Source organism: Phyllobates terribilis, unplaced genomic scaffold, assembly GCF_046119375.1.
Source record: "Phyllobates terribilis strain yellow unplaced genomic scaffold, ASM4611937v1 Scaffold_7__3_contigs__length_470593459, whole genome shotgun sequence".
Lineage (NCBI taxonomy): Eukaryota > Metazoa > Chordata > Amphibia > Anura > Dendrobatidae > Phyllobates > Phyllobates terribilis.
This window is the reverse complement of record NW_027362767.1, coordinates 131,999,495-132,014,379: the sequence shown is the minus strand read 5'-3', so window position 1 is coordinate 132,014,379 and position 14,885 is coordinate 131,999,495. Positions and strand designations below refer to the sequence as shown.

General features: G+C 45.3%; 1 long non-coding RNA gene across 3 annotated transcripts in view; it reads left to right on the top strand.

The window, feature by feature from the left end:
- Positions 1-8,365: 8,365 nt before the first annotated feature.
- Positions 8,366-14,885, top strand: part of LOC141153914 (uncharacterized) — a 52,843-nt gene continuing 46,323 nt past the window's right edge. For all 3 annotated transcript variants that reach the window (XR_012247368.1, XR_012247369.1, XR_012247367.1), the window contains exon 1: positions 8,366-8,496. This is a non-coding gene — a long non-coding RNA (uncharacterized lncRNA). The remainder of the gene's footprint in view (positions 8,497-14,885) is intronic.

The window sequence follows — 14,885 nt, the reverse complement described above, 5'->3', positions numbered from 1 at the left end:
CAACCCCATTGAGCTGTTGTGGGAGCAGCTTGACCGTATGGTACGCAAAAAGTGCCCATCAAGCCAATCCAACTTGTGGAAGGGGCTTCAGGAAGCATGGGGGGAAATTACCCCAGATTAACTCAGCAAATTAACAGCTAGAATGCCAAAGGTCTGCAATGCTGGAATTGCTGCAAAGGAGCATTCTGTGACGAAAGCAAAGTTTGAAGGAGAAAATTATTCTTTCAAATAAAAATCATTATTTCTAACCTTGTCAATCTCTGGACTATATTTTCGATTCATTTTGCAACTCATTTGATAAATAAAAGTATGAGTTTTCATGGAAAACACAAAATTGTCTGGGTGACCCCACACTTTTGAGCGGTAGTATATATATACAGTACAGACCAAAAGTTTGGACACACCTTCTCATTTAAAGATTTTTCTGTATTTTCATGACTATGAAAATTGTACATTCACACTGAAGGCATCAAAACTATGAATTAACACATGTGGAATTATATACTTAACAAAAAAGTGTGAAACAACTGAAAATATGTCTTATATTCTAGGCTCTTCAAAGTAGCCACCTTTTGCTTTGATGACTGCTTTGCACACTCTTGGCATTCTCTTGATGAGCTTCAAGAGGTAGTCACCGGAAATGGCTTTCACTTCACAGGTGTGCCCTGTCAGGTTTATTAAGTGGGATTTCTTGCCTTATAAATGGGGTTGGGACCATCAGTTGTGTTGTGCAGAAGTCTGGTGGATACACAGATGATAGTCCTACTGAATAGACTGTTAGAATTTGTATTATGGCAAGAAAAAGCAGCTAAGTAAAGAAAAATTAGTGGCCATCATTAATTTTGGAAATGAAGGTCAGTTAGTGCAAAAAATTGTGAAAACTTTGAAAGTGTTCCCAAATGCAGTTGCAAAAACCATCACGCGCTACAAAGAAACTGGCTCACATGAGGACCGCCCCATGAAAGGAAGACCAAGAGTCACCTCTGCTTCTGAGGATAAGTTTATCCGAGTCACCAGCCTCAGAAATTGCAGGTTAACACCAGCTCAGATTAGAGACCAGGTCAATGCCACACAGACTTCTAGCAGCAGGCACATCTCTACAACAACTGTTAAGAGGAGACTTTGTGCAGCAGGCCTTCATGGTAAAATAGCTGCTAGGAAACCACTGGTAAGGACAGGCAGCAAGCAGAAGAGACTTGTTTGGGCTAAAGAGCACAAGGAATGGACATTAGACCAGTGGAAATCAGTGCTTTGGTCTGCTGAGTCCAAATTTGAGATCTCTGGTTCCAACCACCGTGTCTTTCTGCGACTCAGAAAAGGTGAACGGATGGACTCTACATGCCTGGTTCCCACCGTGAAGCATGGAGGAGGAGGTGTGAAGGTGTGGGGGTGCTTTGCTGGTGACACTGTTGGGGATTTATTCAAAATTGAAGGCATACTGAACCAGCATGGCTACCACAGCATCTTGCAGCGACATGCTATTCCATCCGGTTTGCATTTAGTTGGACCATCATTTATTTTTCAACAGGACATTGACCCCAAATACACCTCCAGGCTGTGTAAGGGCTATTTGACTAAGAGGGATAGTGATGGGGTGCTACGCCAGATGACCTGGCCTCCACAGTCACCAGACCTGAACCAGATCGAGATGGTTTGGGGTGAGCTGGACCACAGAGTGATGGCAAAAGGGCCAACAAGTGCTAAGCATCTCTGGGAACTCCTTCAAGATTGTTGGAAGACCATTTCCGGTGACTACCTCTTGAAGCTCATCAACAGAATGCCAAGAGTGTGCAAAGCAGTCATCATAGCAAAAGGTGGCTACTTTGAAGAACCTAGAATATAAGACATATTTTCAGTTGTTTCACACTTTTTTGTTAAGTATATAATTCCACATGTGTTAATTCATAGTTTTGATGCCTTTAGTGTGAATGTACAATTTTCATAATCATGAAAACACAGAAAAATCTTTAAATGAGAAGGTGTGTGCAAACTTTTGGTCTGTACTGTATACATATAAATATATATACAGTATATATATATTTCTTTGCCGTATCTGTGCATCATAAATCGTGGTATGTGTTAGAGGGGCCCACTGAGACTCTTTCGCCCGGGGCCCACGAAAACCTGGAGCTAGCCCTGCTCTAGCGGCACTCCTAAGCACTGCTGCTCCTGTATGTGTTTCTATTTGGCTTTAGGGGGAGAGTGGCCGGTCTCTACAAGAATTTAACCTTGCTGTGTCCTGCAGAGATTAGGTTCCCCAGCCTATCCTCTGCCAGCAGGCTATTTATTAGGAAATTCCTCCCACTACTCTTGGTTTGAATGTTTGTTCCTAGTCAGTTTGCTCTGCTAGCATCATGTTGGCGTTTGTGTGTTTCGTTTCTCCTGTTATTGACCCGGCTAGTATACCCGTCCTGTATGACCTCTCCGCTCCTGACCTCGGCTAAGTATCTTGAACCTGTGCTGCCTTCCCCGATCTAGGACCGTCTGGCCACGTCTGTCTTTGCCCTTCTGTACTTTGTACCCTACAGTCAGCTTTTGCAGTCCCAGGGACTCCCTGGAGTGATTTTGGAGTCCATCAACAGAGCAAATTAATCGCTGGCCCTGGTCCAAAGCATAGTTTTCCTGGGAATGCTGGCAAGCATCTTTCTGCCCAATGAGTAATAGCTCTACTATGCCGGACTCGCTCTTTCAGAAGTCCCTTCCCATGCTGTCTCCGGCTCTACATGAGCGTACTGGGGAAGATGGTAGCCGCAATGGAAGCAGTCCCATTTGCTCAGTTCCACACACGCCCCCAACAGCTCTTTCTCCTATCAAGATGGGACAAGTTCACTGGACCGGCTCATTACCCCTCCCTCTCGGATCAAGAGGTCCATGGAATGGTGGAGATGCTCTTCCCTCATTCATCACAGAAGATCTTTTCGGCCAATTTGTTGGAAGGTCGTGACAACAGACGCCAGTCTTGTTGGTTGGGGAGCAATCTTTCAAGACCTAACAGTCCAGGGCTGATGGGACGCTGGGGAATCTTTTCTTCCCATTGACATTCTGGAACTTAGAGCAATCTTCCTAGCTTTTCTTCACTGGCAGGATCTTCTCTTCGGTCGTCTGAATCGTGTCCAATCCAACAATGCCATGGCAGTGGCATACATCAACCACCTAGGAGAAACTCGAAGTCGAGCAGTGATGTCAGAGGTTTCTCAAATCCTATCATGGGCCGAATTGAACATTCCGGCAATATCAGCGGTACATATTCCTGGAGTGGATAATTGGGCCGCCGACTTTCTCAGCCGAGAGAGCCTCACCGTAGGCGAGTGGTCCCTGTACCCGACAGACATCACCAGGCCTGACTCAGATGGGGAACACCCAACGTGGATCTGGTGGCGTTCAGACTGAACCACAAAGTTCCCCAGTTTTTTTTAATCCAGATCTCGCGATCCCCTAGCGATCAACTCCAACGTGCTGGTGATCCCCTGGTCCCAGTTCTCACTCCCATACTGGTTTGCTCTTTTGCCGCTGATTCCCATGCTGGCAAGAAGATCAAGGCAGAAGGAGTGCACGTCATACTCGTGGCTCCAGACTTGGCCAGGAGACTTTGGTATGCGGAAGTAATCAACCTCCTGGCGGACGCCCTGTCTAAGCTCCCAGATCTCATCTCGCAGGGCCTCTTCCACCAGAAGTCTTAATCGTTCAATTTAACGGCATGGGTATTGAAGCCGGTTTCTCCGATCAGGTCATTCAGACCATGATCAAGGTGAGGAAGCCTTCTTCCTCTCGCACTTACCATCGGACATGGAAGGCCTTCTTTCGCTGGCGTGAAGCCAATAAAGTCATCCCCATGTTTTTTTCTCTATGTTTCTTTCTGGCCTTTTTTGCAATCGGGCCTGAATCTGGCCTGCCTCTTAATTTCTCTCAAGGGTCAAGTCTCAGCTCTTTCCATTCTTTTCCAGAAGAACCTCGTTCTCAGGTCAGGACCTTCCTTCAGGGGGTCGCACACTCTGTTCCTCCTTACAAGCCCCCAGTAGAGCCTTCGGACCTCAACCTAGTTCTGGACGTTCTGAAGAAGCCCCCATTCGAACCACTATGAGAAATCTCTATCCTTCCTCTTCTGGCAGGATGCCTTACTGGTAGCCATCACCTCAATCAGACAAGTGTCCGAACTTGCCGCTCTTTCTTGCCGTTCCCCCAGGACAAGGTGGTTCTGCATCCAGTCCCATCCTTTCTTCTTAAGTTGGTTTCCTCGCTACATCTTAACAAAGACATCGTACTTCCTTCGTTTTTGTCCATCTCCCTCTCATCATCGGGAGTGGTCACTAAACAAGCTGGACCTTGTGAGAGCAATGCGTCTCTACCTCTCCAGGACAGCACCCTTCAGACAGGTGGATTCTCTGCTTGTTATTACTGACGGTCATAGCAAAGGCTTTCCTGCTTCCAGGGCCTCCATTGCCCGCTGAATCTGTTCTGCCATTCTTGAAGATTATCGGATAAGGGACAGAGCACTCAGGGTCACAGCTCACTAAGCTCGCGTAGTGGGGGCCTCCTGGGCCGTCCGTCACCAGGCTTCGGCCTTGCAGCTTTGCAATGCTGCTACATGGTCTTCCATTCATACCTTTGCAAAGTTCTACAGGGTTCACACCCGTCGGATGCAAACCTCGGTAGACTGGTCCTGCAAACCGCAGTGGCTCGAGCTCAGACTTGAGGGTACTGTTTTTTTGCTCACCCTTGGGACTGCTTTTGGACTTCCCATGGTTTCCTGTGTCACCCAATGAAGCGATAGGGAAAAGAAGATTTTGGGTACTGTAACAATGCTACTCACTTGGGAGCAATCTGAGTTGTCACAGGAACCATTAGTAAGTCCAGCTAGTTTATTTCAGTCCCCATAAACCACATCACAGGAAACTGAAATACATCCCTTGTCCGGCATAAAATAAAACATAAAAGAACAAGTCCATACAATAGTAGTGCTGGTTAGCCCGTCTGGCTTAGTCCTTTAGCACACAATCCAGGAGATCTGCAACCTCCATACACACTGGCATGTGTGAGGCAAACAGGTCTCATTTTACCAAGTGAACCACAGCCAGGGGTGGAGATATGGTGAGCAGCCATCAGCTGCTCATAATCAACCTGTCATGGCTGATTAACCCCTTTTAGTCCTATATGTACTAAAGCAAGGGTTCCCCAACTCCAGTCCTCAAGGCCCACCAATAGGTCATGTTTTCAGGATTTCCTTAGTATTGAACAGGTGATAATTCCATCACCTGCACAGGCAATAATTCCATCACCTGTGCAATACTAAGGAAATCCTGAAAGCATGACCTGTTGGTGGGCCTTGAGGACTGGAGTTGGGGAATCCTGACTAAAGCATTACTCCAGGTTTATCTTCTATCCACTATGTGTCTAACAGCCACCTTAAGAGTTCTCATCGTAAAATCTCTTTCTTGAAACCTTCAATGGGGGATACAGCACCCGCTCTTACGTAAAGTTATGTTGTTTTCTGCTATCTTCTTGCCTTACTGTTGCTTCTCCTACTGCTTTCTCACTAACTTATTAACTTTGTGCCAGTCGTTGGGTATATATTGCCAGGGAGAAGCTAAACTTTTTTTGCTTAGTGGCAGCACCATACACCCATGGTTTCCTGTGTCCCCCAATGAAGACTTCAAGAAAGAGATTTTACGGTGAGTACCAAAATCTTCTTTTTACAGGTCAGTATGATTACAGTGATGCCAAACTTGTAAAGCATTTTTTTTCAATTGTGAAAAAAATTGTGAAATTTGTACCAAAACAAAACAAAAAAATTTGCTAGTATCGCCATTTTCCGAGGCCTGTAACGTTTTAATTTTTCCATTGACAAAGCTGTGTGAGGACTTACTTTCTGCATGGCAAGATTTATTGGTACCATTTTGGGGTAGATACGTTTTAATAGCTTATTTTTGAATTTTTTTATGGAGCTGTGGTAACTGAAAAGAACACTTTTGGTATTATGATTTTTTTGTTAAAATTAACCATATGTTACGGATCCGGGTGGTGGAACCTCTGTGCTGCGGTGCAAGGAGGGACCAGAGGGGCATAACTAGGTATCAACTCGGCCTGACCAAGATCGCACGGCGGCTCAATCGACTCCGTGAACCAGGGAAGGACCGAGCAGAGGGACCAGGTGCCACTCTGGTACCGACCTTGTAAGAGAGCAGGTGACTCCCACGGGTCAGAAGGCAGGAACTGACCGGTACAGCAGATGAGCACAGCAGGCAGGCTGACGGGTGGTCCAGGTGGTCAGGCAGGCTGATTCGGCTGATAGCCAGACGGGTGCTCTGGGTAGGCAAGCTGGCAGGCACAACTGATAACAGGCAGGTGCTTCCAGGTAAGCAGGCAGGTGGGCACGGCAGGTAACAGGTAGGTGCTTCCTGGTAAGCAGGCAAGCGGGCACAGCAGGTAACTGGACTGAAGGCAGACTGTCGGGCTGGAAAGTAGTCAGAATGGCGGACTGGACTGAAGATCAGCCTGGCGGAAAGGACTGACTTGCAGTGGACCTGAGGGCTGAAGCAAAGTAAGTATCACAGAGCAACAACCTTGCACGGGCACCTCTATATTGTAGAAGGTGCCTTTTATAGAGAAAGTCCTCCGGCCATTGGCCGGGGACTTTTTAGGACGGCGTGCGCGGCCCCTTTAAGAGGGAGGGAGCGCGCCCACTAAGCACAGTGCCGGGGAAGCTGCGCGCACCAGTAGCAGCAGCAGCAGGGAGGCCGGAAGATGCCGGAGCAGGACCGCAGCGGTAAGGGGGATGGCATCTCTGCCTGGCAGGGGGCAGAGACGCCGACGCTACACCATACAGGTTAATTTTATACTTTGATAGAGCTGACTTTTACGGACGAGGTGACCTTTAACCATGGAGAAAATCACTGTCAGATTGGTCATTTCGGTTGGCAGGGTGTGGACCACACGCTTTAAATGCCACAGGCAAAAATTGACAGCAGCATTTAGGGGATCAACATGTGTGTAACATAGCCTGTGTCTGACGGTTATGATGCGGGCTCAGCTCCTGAGCGTGATCATATACAGGTTAACAACGTTGGGTGTACTGGTAACGGGTATGGCTTCAATAACAATGTATGTGTGGATTTCTACACTAAAATCTGCAGTATTTCGTCATCCTAAATCCGTGCATATTTTGTCTTGCAGAAACTTGGGGAAAAAATGCAACAAAACAATGCCAGGTCAGCAATTTTAACCTGTGGATTTAAAGGGAATCTGTCTCCGGGTGGTGCTACCTAATCTAATAGAAGCATCATTTCGGGACAGAGACCTTAATTCCAGTGATGTGTCACATGCTGGGCTGCTTGCTGTAGTTTTGATAAAATCACTTTTTTTGGCAGAAGATTATCAGTAGATGACTGCTGCCATGTAGTCCTCCATAATCATGAGCTCTGTATAATCTTGCCTTCCCACTCATTAGCACCTTTCTGTGTACACTGTGCATAGGCAGAAAGCTGCCAATCAGTGATGTGGGCGAGGTTATACAGCGCTCAGCATTCCAAGAACTGCTATATGTGCAGCAGAGAAAACAGTAAATTTATCAAAACTGCAGCAAGCAGCCTAGCAAGTGACACATTTCTGGAATCAGGGTCTCTGCCCCTATATCATGCTGATCACAGATGGGTAGCAAAAGCTGGTAACAAATTCTCTTATGTGTCCTGTTGAAATGAATGGGTAAAATACGCATCATAAAAGGTGCATTTCCACAACAAAAATTGATATGCTGCGTTTTTTTTTTAAACTGCAACAAAAGCCAGTTTCCACGCCAAAAGAAAAAAAAAAACGCAGTATGTGAATAAGGTCAAGTTAAATCACAGCCGCTTTGCTGGTCCTGTAAAATGATGCCGATTTTACCAGCAGAAAATCTGCAATGTGTGAATTTAGCCCAATGGCCTATTACGCTGCAGAGAATTGGCAATGAGACCAAATCATAGTCTTATATGAGGACCAACAATAAAACAAAATATGCAATAAACCTCAACCACAACTGGACATAAAACAACCAAATCACATAGATATTAAAAGCAAATATTAAAATCAATTGTCATAGTGTAACATTAATGCAACCAAATCCCAAATAATCCTCCATAATTCCTGAACGCCGCAACCAACAATCCTACATATCCTACCAGATCCGGCAGCTTACCGTGCTACTAACCCGGGGTCTTCAGCTGAACGGCCCCAGACACAATGTAAGAACTCCAGAAAACTAACCCGGGTTGTGTGTGTACAGAGGGGCGTCTGCTGATTGTCTGGCATAACACATGGAGATGTAACCTTTTCTCTAATGTGCTTCCCAGCACAAATATTTAGTCTGACATGGTAACATTTGTTCTGACAGAAGAAACCCAAAGGTCAGAAGATCTGAAAACAATCACAGAAACCCGCAACTGTCAGAACATTTCACCTCTGCTGAGTTTTCAAAGCAGAAACTCTCCAAGGCGCCGTGCACACAGAAGATTCTCAACCCAGGTAAACGGAACGAGATCTCATTGGGAAACTCTGGTGGCTTTTTTTTTATTTTTGTGAAGCTCCTTTTTGTGCCGTTTTCTAAGCTTTATTCTGGAGGTTTTAGCCTCTGACGGTTTATTGGAGGGTTTTCTATGGTTTTTGTGATGTCTTTTTTTTTCACTCCATTGAAAAATGAGGAAAGCACTGGCAAGTTTTTAAGTAAAAATTATGGCAAAACGTTCCACAAACCATCTGGTCGTCTTCCGGGTGTCTTTGGAGCGTTCTGATTTGTAATGTAAAGTAAAGCAGCTTCCGAGCAGAAAACACCAGAAGGGTCAGGGGCACGTCTGTTAACCGCTTCATGTAGCCTTCCTCCCACCACCATGTCGTATAAGTCTGCACTTTACCTATGTCCTACCCATGTCTGTGCATTTACTATATTAGCTCTTGGGAATCTGGGAACTCTCCCTGCTCGGCCACCACTCCTGCGCATGCGCTACAGAAGTTCTAATGCACCGGAGTGAGGTGGCCGGGCAGGGAGCTACGGCGCAGTCTCTAACTATGAGCCCTCCCAAGAACCCGGCCATTGAGAAAGATAAACAACGTATGCATGCTCTACAAGGGTTCTGTAGTGAAGGGGCCGGGCGGGGAGCCACTGCGCATGCTCTAATTTATGCGCGCTCCCGAGCAGGGCTGTGGAGTCGGTAAGCCAAACCTCCGACTCCAACTACGACTCCTCAATTTCCATGACACAGACTCCAACTCCGACTCCCTCATACACGGCTCATGTCTAAGTGATAAATTTACTGCAGCACAGATTCATCTCAGCTAAAAGTCTAGACCCTTAGATCAGGAATAGGACAGACATTTATAGGACATTTCATAACTTTCCCAAATTCTTATGAAAAAATATTCCCCACAAACTGCACTGAACTACTGTACCCAATTTATTATATATTTTAGGAGTTGGAGTCGGTCCATTTTATACCGACTCCGATTCTGACTCCACCAAAATGGGCTCCAACTCCACAGCCCTGCTCCCGAGAACCCAGCAGTTGATAAGACAAACTCCTTACTGCCTGCGCAAGCGCGGCCAGGAACGCCGCCATAGTGGTCATAATCTTGGATACCTGAGTGACTGTGTTACAGTGGATATGGGGTAAGCAATAGAAAAAAAAAAAACTATAAAGATTTTCTAATTTGAGGTAATTAGTAATATTACACCTAGTACACATTGAAATGGGATCTTTGAGATGGGAAAACCTCTTCAATGGTTGGCGAGATGTTCTTTTCCTGAAATGCCCTTTTTTCTCCGCACATACCTTTGATCATTGTTGCCAAAGAGTTCTATTTTAACCTCATCGCTCCACAGGACTTATTCCCAAAATGCATCGGGCTTGTTTAGATGTTCTTTTGCATACTTCTGACGCTGAGTTTTTTGGTGAGGACACAGGAGAGGTTTTCTTCTGATGACTCTTCCATGAAGGCCATATTTGTGCAGGTGTCTCTGAACAGTAGAACAATGTACCACAACTCCAGAGTCTGACAAATTTTTCTGAATGTCTTTTGCCGTCAAGCGGGTGTTCTCATTGCTTCTCTAGCAATCCTACGAGCAGCTCTCACTGAAACTTTGCTTGGTCTTCCAGCCCTTATCTTGACCTCCACTGTTGCTGGTAACTGCCATTTCCTAATTACTTTTCGAATTGAGGAAAGGGCAACTTGAAAACGAATTGCTATCTTCTTATAACCTTCTCCTGCTTTGTGGGCCTCCACCATTTTCATAGTGCTAGGCAGCTGCTTAGAAGAGCCCTTGGCTGCTGTTTTTTGGCACAAGGTTAGAGGAGGTTTTTATAAAGCTGGGAAATTTACATCACTTGGCCTTTCCTAATGATGATGGTGAACAAGCCATAACCCTAACAGGCTAATTAAGGTCTGAAACCTTGGTCAAAGTTATCTGAGCACACAAATCTCCAAGGATGCCAAAACGATTGCATCTTTGCATTTTTCCTTTTTGTAATTTTTAAAATGATTAAAAAAAATGACTACGGTATATGTATAAATTTTGCCTAAAATACAAAGGAAATGTGTTATCTGTAACTTTAGGCCTTTTAGAGATCATTTCATCTTCAACTTGCTTAACTCTTCACAATAACAGTAATTTTAACCAGGGGTGCCCAAACTTTTACATTCCATTGTATGTCCTATCGCTGTGAACTTCCAACAATGCAATGTAATAGGTGAAAGACACGTGGATTCCTAGGCTGGATTAGCAGATGGCGTACTTAGCCTAAAGGCCCCATCACACTTAGCGACGCTGCAACGATCCCGACAACGATACGACCTGTCAGGGATCGTTGCTGCGTCGCTATGTGGTCGCTGGTGAGCTGTCAAACAGGCAGGCTCACCAACGATCAGGGGAGCAGCGACATCGTGGAAAGAATCTTTCCACGATGTCCTGCTCCTGGTTACCAGCCTGTTGAAGCAGGAGCAGGCTGGTAACCATGATAAACAGCGGGTTACTAGGGGCACACGCGCACTTAGTAACCCGCTGTTTATCATGGTTACCACTCTTCTACGGTAAGCGGTAACCTCCCGCTCATCGTAGCAGGCTCGTAACCATGATAAACAGCGGGTTAGTAGGTGCGTGTGTGCCCCTAGTAACCCGATGTTTATCATGGTTACCAGTCTGATCGCTGCTCCCGCTGGTCACACACAGCGATGTGTGCTGACCAGCGGGAGGGCAAAGACCAAAAAATGGTCCAGGACATTCTGCAGCGATCAGCGACCTCACAGCAGGGGCCTGATCGCTGCGAAGTGTCACACATAGCGACATCGCTGGTGAGGTCGCTGTTGCGTCACCAAAACCGTGACTCAGCAGCGATCTCCCTAGTGATCTCACTATGTGAGACGGGGGCTTAACACAACTTTTCTATGCAGATTTTGATTTCTCTCGACCCCCTTCCTTAAATGACACATTGTATGTGAATGCATACTATATACTGTATGTGATAGATATCTATATTCACTTCCAGGTTGGTGGTGATTAGCACTGATGATGTCCCGACAACAGGGCCGGTCAAGATTCCTGCACATACGGCAGTCATCATGCACCAGTCCCGTTCATTACTCGGAGGCCAATGCCTCTGTGGATAAAGGGGGGCTCTGATGGCAGATGTTGGAGTGGTGGGTAGAAGGATCAGGCAGGCCTCCTATCAAAAGCACAGCCAGCCAAGTTAAAGCATGACTCCAGCATTTTTTGTCTTTTTTCTTTTTATTTCATTCCGCACTGGTATCACTGATCCATGTTCCATGCCCGTTAAAACACTTACAAGCCGCCGTCTTCCCTGCGCTCCTCTGGATCCGTTCCACCATCTTGTGACTGCAGCTCCTGAAAGATCGGAAGTCACAAGCGCTCAGTGTAAGTCTATGAGAGCCGCGATCTGGCTGTCATATCTCATAGACTTACATTGAGTAGTGACTTCCGGATGGCCCAGCAAACAAAGAGCAGAAGACGACCGGAGCAGAGCAGTGCCAATGACTGAAGAAGATGGAGGCTGGTAAGTATAATACTAAGGGACAGGGAACTACCATTAGTGAGATAAAAAAAAACAAAAAAAACCCAGATTATGCCTGTATATAGCATAATTGGGGAAAATGGCTATCGATAGCTGTAGCTGGAATATGGGCACCTTAATGGATGAACCTCCTGATTATCATTTGGACTGAATAGGACGCAGTAATATGAATGCAGCACACAAGCTATGGCACAGCTGACTCTCCTGTACTTGGCATCTCTGCTGGGAGAACATGTATTATTTCCATGTATCTAGGGCAAATAGCATGTGGCAATACAAGAGTCAATGCTGGATAAACTGCAACACTTGGAAATACCAAAATCACACTTGCTTTTACTTAAATGGAATCTGTCAGCAGGTTTTGTTCTGTAATCTGAGAGCAGCATGATGTAAAGGCAGAGACCTTGATTCCAGCGATGTGTCACTTACTGGGCTGTGTTTTGCTGTTCCAATACAATCAGCAGATTATCACTGGAGGACTAGGTGTCTCCTGCTGTGTAACCCCGCCACTGACACCGAGTAACGGCACAAAACTACCAATCAGTGTTGTGGGTGGGGTTATACAGGGCTCAGCATTCAAAGCTCTGCTAGATCTGCAGCAGAGAAGCCAGGGATTGTATCACAACTGCTGCACCCAGTAAAGTAAGTGACACATCGCTGCAATCAGGCTCTTTGACCCTACATTATGCTGCTGTCAGATTACATGACAAAAACCAGCTGACAGGTTCCCTTTAACCCCTTAACGACCTTGGAAGTACTTAGTACGTCCAAGGTCGGGAAGTACTTACCAATCAGGACGGAGGGAGTACTTCCAGGCGATCGATTGCCGCCGGGTGTCAGCTGATTGTGACAGCTGACAACCGGCACTCAGTGTCCGGAGCGGTGCATAAAAAAATTAAAAAAAACTATATAAATGTGGTATTGCTGTAAACGTACTGACTTGAAGAATAAAGCTGCCTTATCAATTTTACCACACGAGGAACGACATAAAAAAAACAAAAATTCCTTTATTGTTGGTTTTTCTTTATTCTGCCTCACAAAAATCAGAATAGAAAGTGGTCAAAAAATGTCACATGCCCAAAAATGCTACCAATAAAAACGTCAAGTTGTCCCGCAACAAACAAGCCATCACATGGAGGAACGGCGTAAAAAAATATATAAAACCAATTCTTCACCTGCTGTTGATTTGTTCATTCTGCCTCCCAAAGATCTCAGTAAGACTCCGCTCACATTTATCCTGCGCTCTGCGCTTAAACCGAGGTTTCCATGTAAATCTCTGAAATACGTCATTCAGACAGATACGCAGCAGAAGATTCCCTATACTGAGGCAGATGGAGGCACTGTGGAAGCAGTGTGGCCTATGATCCAGCGGTGTCCATCTTTTTAGGCATGCAGAAAAATGCAGTCGGCCACAGTTTTGTGCACTTCTGAAAAGAAGGACAACGCTGAACAGAGGCCAGACGCAGTCCAGAGTAACTCTGCTGCCTCATTACACTGTGTTCCAAATTATTATGCAAATAATAATTTTCTCAGATTTTCCCAAATTACCTATATGAATTGCAGTCATTGTAATTTTCCAGTCAAATAACTATTAGAGTACAATTGAAAGGTTTTTGTACAAACTGCAATAAAAAACTCAAACTGCACTCAAAATGCATGTTCCAAATTATTATGCACAGCAGAGTTTTCAACCTTTTCATTTTAATAAAGAATAAAAAAATGGTCATTTTTGACATTCTAAGCATTAGCAGGTTATTACACACTGAAATCAAACAGTTTTCAACTCAAAACTTTATTCTAGGTGATGTTACATTTTCACATAGGACCCCTTGTTCAAAAGGAGCTTCTGAACTCTCTCGTCCATTGAATTTGTCAGGTTTTGGATGGTTTCTGCTTAAATTGTTTTGCATGAGGACAGAATACCCTCCCAGAGCTGTTGCTTAGATGTGAACTGCCTCCCGCCATCATAGACACTCCTTTTGATGATGCTCCAGAGGTTCTCAATGGGGTTGAGGTCAGGGGAGCATGGGGGTCACACCATAAGTTTGTCACTACAACGTACTGGTCACAACAACAGCAGTTTGCAATTTTCACTCAGCAACATCCACTGCTGCTTGTTTCTGGAAAACATCAATGGAGTCAGACTCATCACTACACCTGGAGATAAATTCCCACAGGGGTATAATTTCCAAAATGGGGTCACTTGAGGGGGAATTCTGCTCTTCGGGCCTCTGCCTCCTGGAGCACAGATTTTCCTAGAATAGTATTAAGACTCCATATACAAATAGCGCTCCGTCCCTCCCAAGTCTCGCCGTGTAGCTAAGCAGTACTGTACAGCCACATATGGGCTATTGCCATGTTCAGCAGAAATTATGAGAAAAATGTTGGCGCCATTTTTACCAACTTCCCTGTGTGAAAATATAAAATCTGGGGCTAAAAAAAAGTTTTGGTGGTAAAAATGAAATTTATTCTTTCACCGCCCAATGGTATAAAGTTCTATGAGGCACATGTAATATCATTAAGATCGCTGCACCCCTAGATGAATTCATTGAGGGGGGGTGTAGTCTGTAAAATGAGGTCTCTTATGGGGGGTTTCTGTTGTTCTGCCACCTCAGGGGCTCTGCCAACGTGACATGGAACCCTCAAGCCATTCCAGCAAAATCTGAACTCCAATATGGTGCTTCTTCCCTTCTGAGCTTTGCACTGTGCCTGAAAAGTAGTTTTCAACCACATATGATGTGCAATTTCTCCTGAGTACACATATGCAACAAATTTTAGGGTCACATTTCTCCTACTGTCCTTGTAAAAATGAAAACATTTGGGGCCAAAATATAA